Raw genomic sequence first — 13,437 nt, 5'->3', positions numbered from 1 at the left:
GTATGCCAGGGCTTGGCTGTGAGCTCTGGTCTACAGACTCCAAAAGCCCAGGCATCTGCCCCCTTCCAGCCCCAGGCTCAGACCTGCAGCACTGCTGTTCCGGGAAGGTACAAGCCTGTAAGACTTTGTCTCTAAGGCACAAGGTCATACACACACCATTACATAACCTATAACCTGCATACCCCAGGCATCACATACACACCGTACGTGCTCACCGAGCATCACGCACATGCCACACATACATACACCACACATATCCACGTCTCCCACGTGCCCTCATTATCTCCCACTACATAAGCTATATATATTATGTTGCTCTACCAAACATGTCTATACCACCCTCCTTCGTTCTCCCTTTTACCTGGGCTATCCCAGCATCCTCCAGCTCCCACTCCACTTCCATCACTGGGATGGCTAACCCCACCTTAGCATCTGCTTTTATAGGAGCAGAAAGACAAAGCAAAAGAGACAGTCAGAAAGGACCCTGGGTGTATCCCAGTGTCTGTCCCGTCTTTCCTCCGCAGTAATGGAACTTTCAGCCCTGTTTCCAGACAAAAGACTATTCCAGCCTCCCTTGCAGCTATGTGGAAATCCACTGGCTGGACCTGAAACACATGGATTCAGTAACTTCTGGGCTATATCATTAATCAGCACCTTAGGTAGAGCAGAGCAAGAAGACAAAGGAAGGCTGGACCCCAGTGGAGTCTGGGCCACAGTGCCTGCTCAGATTTTTATCAGAGAGGGAAAGACTTGGCATTTGTTCAAACTACTGTTATAAACCTCTAGAGAACCTAAATGTTCTCTGCACAGACAATCTCACTGTCTCAGCGGGTCCAGATTTGCATGTGCTCTTAGCGGACAAAGTTCTAGGTTTTATTTTATTTTTAGGACAGGGTTTCATGCATCACAAGCTGTCCTCAAACACACTATTTAACAGAGGATGACCTTGAACATCTGATATACAGCCTACGTCCACCTCCCAAGTGCTGGAGTTAAAGGGTGCTAGGATCACAGTCCTGTGCTATCGTACTTGGTTTATGTGGTGGAGAATAAAACCTAGGGCTTCCTGGACTAGCTAATCACTCTACAAACTGAGCTATGTACACAGACAAGCTCTGGATTTAAATAAATATATATATACACACATACATAATTTTGTATTGAGACTGAAAGGCTACAGTGAGAGTATGGAGGTCAGAGGGCAATTTCAAAGATTCAATTCTCCTTTTAACCTTTACAAGAGCTTTGGGGGATCAAACTCAGGTCATCAGGCTTTCTTTTACCCAGTGAGACCCCAAAGCTCTGGATCTTAAAAGGCCTCAAATACGTTTACAAAAAAGCAACTGCTGTGACTTGAATAAGTTCCTTAGGGGTTCATAGGTCACAAATGGAACTCTCAAATTCATGTTAATGTACCTGGAGGTAAGGCCTTTGGGAGGTGATTTGGGTTAAATGAGGCTATGAGGGTGGTATCCTCAAAACAAGGTTATAGCCTCGTAAGAATAGGAAGGGAGGTGCAAATTGTTCATGTAATGCTCTCTGTCAAACTATAGCACAGCAAAAAAAAAAAAAAAAAAAAAAAAAAAAAAAAAAAAAAAAAAAAAAACAAAAAAAAAAAAAAAAAAAAAAAAAAAAAAAAAAAAAAAAAAAAAAAATGTCCTCACCAGATGTAAGCTAAACAAATCGCTTTACAAATTAACCAGTCTCAAGATTTTTATTTATTTATTTTTTGAGACAGGGTTTCTCTGTGTTACAGAGCCCTGGCTGTCTTGGACTTCCTTTGTAGACCAGGCTGGCCTTGAACTCATAGAGCTACAACTACCTCTGCCTCCTGAGTGCTGGGATCAAAGGCGTGCACCACCATGCCCAGCTAAGTTTTTATTTTTTAATATATTTTAATTTTATTTTTTATTTGTATGTGTTTTGCCTTACGTGTGGGGGTGAAGGTGTCAGGTCCCCTGGAACTGGAGTTGTAAACAGTTGTGAGCTGTTGTGTGGGTGCTGGAAACCCAGGTCCTCCGGAAGAGCAGCCAGGGTTCTTAACCAGTAAGACATCTTTTCAGCCCCCTCAAGTTTTCACTGTAGCATCAGGAACCTGACTAGCATAGCAACCACAGGGAGGAAGGTAATAGGCAACAAGCAGGTAAGTTTGATGGCTAAGACTCGCTTGAGGGGGGCTTGATGGCTTGGCAGATGGCAAGATGGCAGGTGACACTGTCACTCAAACAGGGTGTAACACTAAGGTTAGCCCTGAGCCTGGACCACAGTCTGCCATGGGAACCACTACGATGGAAAATACTTTCAATCGGTTGTGGGACATGGATTTGATAAAATAACACACACACACACACACACACACACACACACACACACACACACACATTCAGCCCAAAGCAGTGGAAGCACTTTCCGTAGCAATGGGGAGGTCCTTGAGCCCCACTTTGGGCACCTGACACAGCTCTGTTAGCCTAGAGAAGTAGAAATCAGCCTGCATAGCTGCAGGCTTTGAGTCTGCACATCACCAGGTCTAAGGCCTGCAACAGCCAGCTGCACACTGTGGGGGCAGGTGGGGCTTTCTCAGCCTCTGTGATCTATTCGGGGCTCTTCCCTTCCCCTGTCCTGCAACGTCCAGCCTGCATCCAGGAAACAGCTTTCCCAGTGTTTCCTTCCTCCTGGAATTCATTGGACAGAGGGATGGTGAGGAGCAAAGGGTTCCTGCCAATTTATTTTCTCCATTCCGGGCGAACAGCAAAGTGCTGGGCATAGGCGTGGATTCAGTGGATGGTCAAAGACGCAAGCCATTTGTCACCAAACCCCAAGTGGTCAGAAGTGGAGTGCTCACACGTTTATGCAGGAAATCACTCAGGGGCTCTTGTGACAGAGATGAGGGCCGTCACTGTTGAGAGGTGTCATAGAGACAGCTGTCAGCGATGGCTCCTGGAAACACAGCTGGAGGATGAGGTCAGAGCCAGCCTGGGTAGGAAGAGCCTGCCCTGATGGTCCTGACACTGTGGGTGATTTCCGTTGACTACTGCAGTAATGATAGTGGGAATGGAGCCTTCAGAGGCCTCAGGAGGCAAATGTGTCGGAGTCAAGGCATTGTTTCTGGCTTCCTGCTCTGCACAAGAGCCTCGAGCTGCTGGGGGCTTGTAGAGAATATTCCAGACTCCGAGTCAGAATGCCTGGGTTTGAGTGTGCCCCAGGGATTTGCAAGGGGTGATGGAGAGTTGATTCAATGAAGATTTTCTGCCTTTCTTCTGAGAGACTATATATACGTTTACATGTTTGATATGTATAGGCACATATGTGCATGTGTGGTCATGAATATGTGTTTGTGTACAGGTGCAGATCCAAAGTTGGTGCTTAGTATCATCTCCATCAATCCTTCACTTTATCCATTGAACAAGGGTCTCTCAGTCAAACTCAGAGCTCGGGAGTCTTGTAAGTATCCTTAGTCAGCTTGCTCGGCGACCCCATCTTAGCCTTTCAAGACTGGAATCACAGGCTGGCCACCATGTCCATGCTGCATTTGTGCAGAAATTTGCACTCTGGTTCTCACACTTGCACAGCAAGCTCTGTAGCCACTGAGTCATCTCCTTAGCTCTCAAATGTGGGTTTTTATCTGAGGATTGCAAAATTAGATGAAAGGGCACAAGAGCTAAACAGCTCGATCCGTAAAGTTATTGCTTAAGAAGAAAAAGCACTTAGACAAAGCTTCCTGGCAAGACAGATAGACAGATAACGTGGGGCGTTGAAAGGTGACAACCAGGGCCCAGTGGAGGGAGGCTTTTGCCCTGTCTTGTGTTTGCATTTTGAAAACTATATGATCTGTAATTGTTTTAGAGTGAAATGTCCCATACAGGCTTGTCTGTTAAAGGCTGGGTTCCTGGAGCTGGGAGTATTCTTTTGGAAGATTCTGGCAACATCAGGATGTAGAGCTGAGCTAGAGGTAGGTTTTCAGGGACATGTCACAGGGTGTGTGTGCTAGATCTTGTCCCCACTCCCTTTCTGTCAGCAGCCACGGCACTCTTCCTGATTCCCCAGAGAGCAAGAGTCTCCAGACGTTTTTGTTCCAGGAGTAAAGTGAGTGTTTTTTTGTTTTTGTTTTTGTTTTTTAGCACCACTCTGGTTCTGTTTCAGCTCAACTTACTAGAGCCTCTGAGGTGTGGTCCAGCTTCCAGGAGCTCTGTAGTGTTCAGGGACCAAAACAGGTCTCTCTGACAGCTCAGGGATGCCCAGGATTTTGGAAGCTAGTTCAGTACTTTGTTTTGAGACAGGGTTTCTCTGTTTAACCTTGGCTGTCCTGGGCTCGCTTTGTAGACCAGGCTGGCCTTGAACTCACAGAGATCTGCCTGTTGATCTTCTCCAGGCTGGGCTCTGGTAAGGGAAGTGTATGTGTTCAGGGCTTTCACCTGCCCTACCTATCCGAGTGGTGGAACTTGGGCAGGTTAGTTTGCCTTGTCCAATCTCAGGTTCTCCAGATTCAAAATGGAGATAGCAGGAATGTACCAGGTATGTGGGAAACGGCTGATAAATACTTCAGGAGGGACAGATGTGAAGTGCGGGCCCATCTAACCTCTTGGCAGATTCTCATTCTCTTTCTAACAACATCTGGAAGCCAGTGGCACATCTGTTTCCTCTTCCTGCTTCCTAGTGTTTGTTCATCATATAGGGAGAACTCAGAGAATGGCTTTGACAGGATGACGCACAGGCAGGCATCTGAACGTGGTAGCGTGGCATCCTCGGGAGGCAATGGGACAATTTAGTGTGGACCAGCTAGCAATTTAGCTTCTCGGAGATCTTCTTGGTACGTGTGCCCAAGGCAAATCCACCCTCTTCCCACCTCAGCCGTGGCTGCTGTTGGTGTCAGTGTCAGTGGCGATGGTTTCATCTAGGTCAGAACAGACATTTGGCACGGTTGATTCCGAAGTGTCACCCACAGGCCCGTGTTTATATTTTTGGTCCCCAGCTGGTTCTACCAATGTAGAGCTGTGGGCCTTTGAGGAGGTAGGGCTGGCTAACAGAACTGGGCCACTAGGGCAAACCTTTATAGGTTGGGGCCAGGCCTCTGGCTCTAGCTCCCACTGTTTTCTCACTGTCTCTGCTTCTCTCACGTGGCCCCATGGCCTGAAGCTCCTATGTACTCTCCCCACCACGACGGACTGAAACCTTCTGAAACCGTGAGCTAGAATAAACCTTCCTATCACCATTTCTGTTGGGTATTTTGTCACAGGGATGCAAAACAATGAATGTATCGCATAAGAGCATACCGAAGAGAATTTTTAAAACTCACTATCGTTCACCCATTTAGCCCTACTGGAGATTGAGCTGCGGGCTTTGTAAGGGCAAAGCCAGCACAGTACCGCTGAGCTACAGTCCTAGCGCTCCCTGCAGCGTCTTCTATCCCATCCTCCCTGATCCAGCACTGGGTTTAAACGAGGGCTCAGGTCACTGCCCTGCCACGGCACTAAGCAGAGGCTCCACCACTCCCCAGGACCGTAGCTCTGGGTAGTTTAGTGCCTCAGACTGTCGTACAGCTTCCTCTGCTTGGTAGAAGCAAGTCCACACTCTTGCCACCTTAGCCAATGGTGACACTGGTGTTAGTGGCAGTGTTAGCCCCCACCCAGGTCACAGTGGGCACCCAGTGGGTCTCTGGGTTTGATACCCTCTGACTGACTGACTGAGACAAGGTCTCTCTCTGACTTGGTTTTTCCAGGAAGCCCCAGGGAGCCTCCTGCCTCTCCTTCTCTGAGCTGGACTTGCAGGTGTTTTGTGTGAGAGACAGGTCCTCGTTCTGCACAGCAAGCATTTTACCCAGCTACCTCCCTAGTCCCTGTACACCATGGTCAGTTCAAATAAAGAACGTCTACCTGACCCAGTCTCAGATAAACAGTGAGTCAATTTAATGAAAGTGTATGCTGTGGGACATTAACTAACTCTGGCGATGTTCTTTTTTTTTCCTTTTTGCAAAACAAAGCTGCTGAGATTGTTCAGTAGAGAACCTGGCACAAAGCAGCATTTGATAAATATAAACATCCAAACAAAAACAAAAAAGCAAGCTCTACAGAGGCCATATAAATGACCTCTGGTCCCTTTCCTGTCCTACCTTCAAGCCCTTCATGCCTCAGGGTCCAGAAGCCTTTTCTGCAAAGTGGTAGATGGCAAATTCCTTCAGCTCAGTGGACCACACAGGTGGAAACCGCTCAGGTCTGCCACTGAGGAAATCTCTGGCTAGTAACAAATAGCCATGGCCGTGGAGACAATAGGAATAAATAGTCATGGCCTTGGTCTAATATAACTCTACTTCCAGAGGGTGTGGTTTCCCTGGGAATTTGCTGACCCCGCCCTTGTGGTGGTATTCTTGCTGCATTTGCTCATCATTAGTTAAAGGTGTGGTTATTTTGTTTCTGTTTATCATAGAGCCACGCAGGCAGCTGTGGAGACCACGGGCCTGGTCCTCACTCCTCTGGGGGATTTGCAGCCCTCTTGCCTGCCCGCCTAAACCATATGAAGGCCCTGCGTTACCCCAAAACTGCCCTTTCGATCAACACAGACGTAAGTTCCGCCCACCCAGGAAAACTGGCTAAGGATGCAATTACTCCACTCATCTCTACCAGAGAGGAATCACCATGGCAACTCGCAGCTCAGCCCTGCAGAGCCCTACACACCTAAAAACGAACTCCCTAGGGGGGGGAACACAACAGTATCACCGATTTTCTAGAGAGGTCACAGGGCCCAGGAGACCAGGAAAGGATTTAAAGGAAATATTACAAGACCAATACAGGTTGAATAACCTTGTCTAAAATGCCTGGAGCCAAAACAAAGTCTCAGTCTCGGATTTTGCATTGTTTAGATTTTGTAGTATCTCCATATACACAATGAGATATCTTGGTGTGATAGTTATTACTGACTGTCAACATTGTAGGATCTAGAATCTCCTAAGAGACACGACGCTCTGTGTGAGGAGGTTTCTAGATTAGGTAACTGAGCTAGAGACATCCCCCCCCCCCCAACTGTGGGTGACACTGTTCCATGGGTCCTAAATAAAGAGGGGAAAGACGGCTTCGGGCTGTTGTTATCTTCATCTCTGTGTCCTGCCTGTGGGACCGGCCATTTCACAGTCCTGCCGCTGTGACTCCCCTGCCGTGATACCCGTCAGCCATAATCCAAAGCAAACCCTTCCTCTCCTAAATCGCTCTCAGGGGGCATCTTGCCACAGCAATGAGAAAACTAATACACCCCGGGAAGGCAGCCAAGCCCAAACACAAAGTTGCTTCTTGTTTGAATAATACCCCACACACATATCACGGAGGCAACTTCATACGATACTTTCCGTGAGTGCACCTGTGCTTTGAGTGTGACCCTTCACACGTGTCTGTGTGTGTGTAGGGGGAGATCGATTGTTTCCCACTTCTGATGCCCTGGCGGTGCTCAAAAACTGTTGGCTATATGGAGCAATTCAGACTTTCTGACAACCTGAAATAATTATGATAGGAACTGGATTGTGAGCACCCTTGGGGAGGCATAAAGTCCCTCCACCCCCACCCCCCAGCCTCTCAATTTCATTTTCCTTTTCAGCATTGTGACATTAGTCTCCCTGATACCCAGTCACGTACCTGGCACTTTCCTGGCTGTAAGGACACAAAGATGAGGCAGTCATTGTCTCTGTTCCCTTTAGGACCTTAGTATTCAGTACAGGGAGCCAAAGAGGTACGTACAAATCAAGATTATGAAGTAAAGAGGAAACACAGTGGGCCTCGAGGGAGGGCTCAGGGCTTAAGAGCACTGGCTGCTCTGGCGGAGGACCCAGGTTCTGTTCTCAGCACTCACAGTGGCACACAAGCATTTGTAACTTCAGATCCAGGGGCCAGATGCCCTCTTCTGGCCTCTTTCTGGAACTGCATGCTGTGTACACACATCCACGTAGGCAAAACACCCCTACACATACAAATAAATAACATTTTAAAAGTAAAATACTGCAGAATAAGAGAACCTGTCTAGACAAGACCACAGGTATACCTATCTAGAAGGTGCATTGAGGGTTGGCTTTTCAGGGGAGGTGACATTAAGGTCAAAGGCTGAAGAGTCAGAAGGAGTCATCTCTACAAAAACAGGGGAAATGTCTCATCCTCAGGCAGAAAAAAAAAAAAAAAGACTGCAAAGGGCCCAGGGAAAGAAAGACTTGTAAGGACAGGAGAGTGACTGTGCTATGAAGTGTGATGAGGGAGAAGTCAAGGCAGAAAAGAAGCAAGGACTGAATCATGGAGCTTCGTCCCGTCTTGGTGAGTGTGTTACTTTAGGAATCAACAGCCATTCGGCAAGTGAACTTAACACAGGGAACAATTAAAAGGTGATAGAAGGAGGCCAGCCTTCTCCATGGAGTCACTTCCAGGACAGCCAAGGCTATACAGAGAAACCCTGTCATCCTGAAACCAGCAAGATGACAGTGACTACTTGTGCCCGTGAACCTATTTTCCCTCCTTATGGGCTCCCTCTCCCTCTCTCTGAGCCCACTCTCCTCCCTGTCACATGAGCAAGCAAACTGAGTAAAAGCTTTTAAGAGGGAAGGGCAAGGGCTTTGCTTTTATTCTTTACCAAGCCCTCCAATAGAACAAAGCAAAATAAACCTCTAGTAAAAAGAACAAAAAGATGTACACATGCAGGCGTGTGTGTGTGTGTGTGTGTGTGTGTGTGTGTGTGTGTGTGTGTGTGCATTTGTTTGCAGCAGTGTTTGTGGATGTGCATGTGTGTGTAGTGCAGGGGCCAGAAGTTGACATCAGCTGTTTTCCACTATTGCTCTCCAAGCTATTCTTTTGAGACAGGGGCTCTCACTAAGCTTGCCATTTCCCTTCTGGCTAGGCTAGGCTAGCTAGAAAGCTCGGAAGAGCTCCTCTTACCACTAATGCTTTTTCTGTGGGTGCTGGGGAGCCAAACTCTGCCCCTCATGTCTGAACAGCAGGTGCTTTACTGACAGAATCAGCTCCCAACTGCAGAGGGAAGATATTCTAAGGAGGCCCGTATGTCTCTCCCTTTGGTCATGAGACTATTGAGATAATGGTCCCAAGAATTTGAAATTCCCCAACAAATCTCTTGAGCAAGGAATAGGTGCCAGCCAGAGGAGGAGCTGGTCTCCTGGGAAGAGATTTCATAGAGTTCTGACAGCTTGACATAACACCTTGCAGGAAAGACCAGATCCAGACGGCGACGATGAGTGAGACCATACCTTGACCAAAACTGCTCGGTTATGCACACCTCGTGTCCTCTATTTGAACCCAAACCTCTGGTCTGTGAGATGGCTCAGCAGGTAAGAGCACTTGCCTGCCAACCTGAGTTTTCTCCCCAGAATCCCAGTGGAAAGAGAGAGCCAGCACACACACACACACACACACACACACACACACACACACACACACACCAATAATAAAATAAACTTTCAAAAATAAATAACCCTCAGCCTCATGCCAGGACTCTGAAGGTAGCCTTGGGGGTCACTGGACCCCTTTATTTGCTTCTCTTCCAATCCTCTTTTCGTTGACTTCACTTCTTGGTTTAGGTGGCTGAGCCTGGTACTAAGGACTGCCAGGGCTCAGCCTTTGATGCCCAGAGCTCTGGCAGCACATCCAAATCGCATGCTGGGCCACTCTACACTTCCAGTGTCATCACCATTTCTAGACTCCAAGGGTTTTAGTCATCTCCCTGCCCTCAGTGTCAAGGTCCCTGTGGTCTCCAGCATCCAATGGCCTGTGGTGTATACTGTCAGTGTCATTGAACTCTTGCAGGGACACAAGTCAATAAACAGGCCTTGCCAATAGTGTGAGCCTGGGTCTGCACAGATCCCAGGAATAGGCTTTGTCCTCCCTGTTTCCATCTCCATTTGAACAAACTGGAAGACCAGCCTGTCAGCCATCACGGGCCTGCTGCCAGAGCTCTTACGAGCAGACCCTGGGCCCTAGAAGCCCTGACAAGCTAGGCTCGGCTACTTGTCCTCAGTAGGCCAATTAAAGAAACAAGTAAGAGTGAATAGTAGAGAAAGGGGCTTTTTAAAAATCGCACTGGGAAGTGGAACAAAGAGGTCCAGTGGGGACTCCCTCCCCCAAGTCCATCTTCTGGCTACTGATTGTGAAGTTCAGCCTAGAAGGCAAGAAATACGCATAACTAACCAGGCTGGCCAAGACATGGTCCTGCCCATCTATCACTGTACAGGAGACAGGAGCCCCCTCTGGCTGGCACCTGGAGCCCCAGCCTTTTCCTTCCCAGCATGAGACTTCTCGGAAAAATTCTAATTTCTTGGAGGGGTCTTGTTTCAATTTCTTGATGTCCAGGGGTGGGGAATACAAGTATGTCCCTGTCGACTCCCTCAGGTCCTGCCTAGCCTGTGACAAACCTTTCCCTTCTTACCCAGAAGCCACTGGGAAGATGCACAAGGTGGTCGTTAGGATCTGAAACTGAATCTGAGCCTTGAGGCTAATCAGAAGTACGTTGGCTCCAAAGCCCTTCACCTTTATCTCTTTAAATGCTGGTATAGCCAGAAGGCTCTTGGAAACCAGTTTGGTAAAAGAAACAATTAAATTAGAGCAAAGATTCAGTGAGGCATGTGTTGAAGCAAAGCCTGTCATCAGAGGCTTGGGCTCACTCCCCTGTCCGACTCTTTCTCTCTCCCTCCCTTCATTTTAAAGGAGACATCTATGCAACTCTGTCTCAACTTTTCCCCAGAGCCGAGCTCTGCTCCCTTGATTGGTTAGGGGTAACCGGCCCTGTTCCCTACCGGTGTTCCTCTCCAAATTGCATGTTGTACAAAGCGAATCTCAAAAACATATAATTCTGTTGTTGTGAAATCATTGTGTTGAGGCTGAGTTTTGAAAACATGGAAAAGTTCACTGGGGAAGTGAGGGAGGGGAAGTGTTATTCCCAGTTGTGATCAGTGAGGATGTCGCTGGCCCAAATGTTATCTGCAATATTATAGAGGAGACCAAGGCTTTTGTGGGTTGATTTCTCAACAGTCCGGGAAGACCCTGTGATTCCAGAGAAGATAAAAAGAAACTCGGGAATCAGATTAGGAGACCTGCGTCACACGCCGCCCAGGGCTGGGCTGCTGAGCTGCTTGAGTCAAATCTTTCCGCTCTCATTCTCCCCTTAGGTGAACTGAGAGGAACAGGCTGGATGCCCCCCAAGAGTCGCTTGTTTCCTGAGAAACTTCACATCTTCATGCTTCCCTTTTTCTAAGTGGTGGGCGGAGGAATTGAAGACTTCAGGAAAAGGTCCAGCCTCCGGGTTCCACCGTTTGAGGCGTTGTGGTTGAATGGTCCCAGGTCCGAGGAAGCCATTGCTATGTGCCTAACTTTAATGTGTTGTTCTTCCCCGTGGAGTGAATGAGATGCGTCCCCAACCCAAAGAGCTAGGCTAGACTTTTCCAGTGGGGCCAGACAGAATGGGAAGCTTGAATTTATTCCTTTTAGACCAGTCACAGTTTGCCCTTGCAGTCCACAATGCACCCGCTGCTCCATGGAGAAAGGATGCAGTGTGCTAGGGAGGAAGGAGTCACATTTCTGAACAATAGCTGAGCCTTAGGCCTCCTTGGGAGGGCAAAGCCTGACAGAAGCCATCTCTCTGCCTTCCTGCCGAGGATGGGTCTCGGGGTAGGACTAGCTTGATACTCAATGATGAGGTGAGAGCTGGGTGTGTGCAGAGCTGTGCTACACACTGTCCTATCCTGTGGTCTAAGGAAGGCCCATGGATCTGTGGAATAGGACACACTCACAAGGCAAGCTTTGCGGTTGTCAGGGGCTCCAAACAGTGTCCTGTCACTAAGAGTTTGAGCAGCTCAGTTCTTCTGCTGTGGTTTCCTATTTGCTCCAGCTCCCATGGGCTCCCATCAGCTGTCATCAGCTCCCATCGGCTCTCATCCAACTTCCAATTTTGCTGAGGCTTCTACCTCAACCTCCCAAGTGCTGGAATTTCTAGTTTGAGCCAATTGAACCTGGCTTTGCCAGTTAAGAGCTTTAGATTTTGTTGGTCACGGTGGCATACCCCTTCAGTCTCAGCACTGAAGAGGCAGGGGCAAGCAGATCTCTGAGGCCAGCCTGGCTTATAGAGAGAGTTCCACAGAACTCTATAGAGAGCCAGCTACACAGAGAAACCCTGTCTTAAACCACTCCACCCCAGAAAAGAATCTTTGTACATTCATGACACTCATCCTCGTGCTAACCCCATCCCCTGCTTTCCTGCCTCAATTGCTCTGTAATGCACAGAGTGAGCCTGTCCTGGCATCAGGCTTTCATAATCTGAGGGTCTAAGCACAAAATGGAATAAGTAAGTCCTCTTCTAGCCAAACATTATTAAGAATAGGTAAGATAGTGACAAAACATTAGCTGAGTGTGGGTCCCTTGAAAGTCGGGGGGCTATGTGACCATGAGGGTCACACACATGAAGCTGACCCAGCATGGCGTAAAACGAGAGCAGACTGTCCCATGGAGGCATGTCAGTAGGTCCATAAGACGCCTGCCTCGGGCTGGAGAGGTGGCTCAGTGGTTAAGAGCACTGTCTGCTCTTCCAGGGGTCCTGAGTTCAATTCCCAGCACCCACATGGTGGCTTACAGCCTCCTACGGTGGGATCTGATGCCCTCTTCATGCAGGTACGTGCAGATAGAGCGCTCACATGAAATAAATAAATCTTTAAAAAAGAGAAAGAAGAAAGACACCTGCCTCACTCCCTGCGGACGCACCCCGCTGCTATAGGACACATCACACACCCCAAGGCCTCGGATGTCTGTGAAGGCATTTGTCAATCCCACGTCCCAGGTGATAATAGAAACTGCGCAGCATTCCCTGGCTTTCGTCTTGTTCTCCCTTCATTCTTTCCGGGCTTCCAGACTTTGAGATGACACTCTCCACAGTCAGGCCGTGGGAATCCCTTTTGGAAACACTCGGGCGATCTCTTAGGGACTTCTCAATTGAGGCAGGTCGATAACACGTTAACCACTTGCTGTCGTTTGGATGTGAAATGTCCCCATAGGCTCGAGTATTTGAACACTCGGTCCCCAGCTGGCTGTGCAGTAGAACCCTTGGGAGGCGAAGGCTTGCTGGAGGAAGTGAGTCACTGGTGTGTGCACACGTGTGACTGGGTCTGCGCACCTGTGTGTGCCTATGTGGAGGTCACAGGTCGGTGTTAGGTACCCTTCTCTATTGCTCTGAATATTAGCATTATTGTTATTATTGATACGTTGAACCTGGAACTTTCTAATTTGGCCAGACTGAGGTTTTTTTGGACCAGCCCCACATCTTGTCCCTGCTCTGCTTCCTGACTGGGTGTAATTTGACCAGCTGGCCTCCCCTCTTGCTGCCATGCCTTTCCTGCCACTTCAGAGTGTATCGCTTTGACCATTGAGGCCTTCCTTCCTTCCTTCCTTCCTTCCTTCCTTCCTTCCTTCCTTCCTTCCT

The sequence above is a fragment of the Psammomys obesus genome, unplaced genomic scaffold (genome assembly GCF_907164565.1).
Source record: "Psammomys obesus unplaced genomic scaffold, mPsaObe1.curated_primary_1811, whole genome shotgun sequence".
Taxonomy (NCBI): Eukaryota; Metazoa; Chordata; class Mammalia; order Rodentia; family Muridae; genus Psammomys; species Psammomys obesus.
This window is presented reverse-complemented; position numbering follows the sequence as displayed.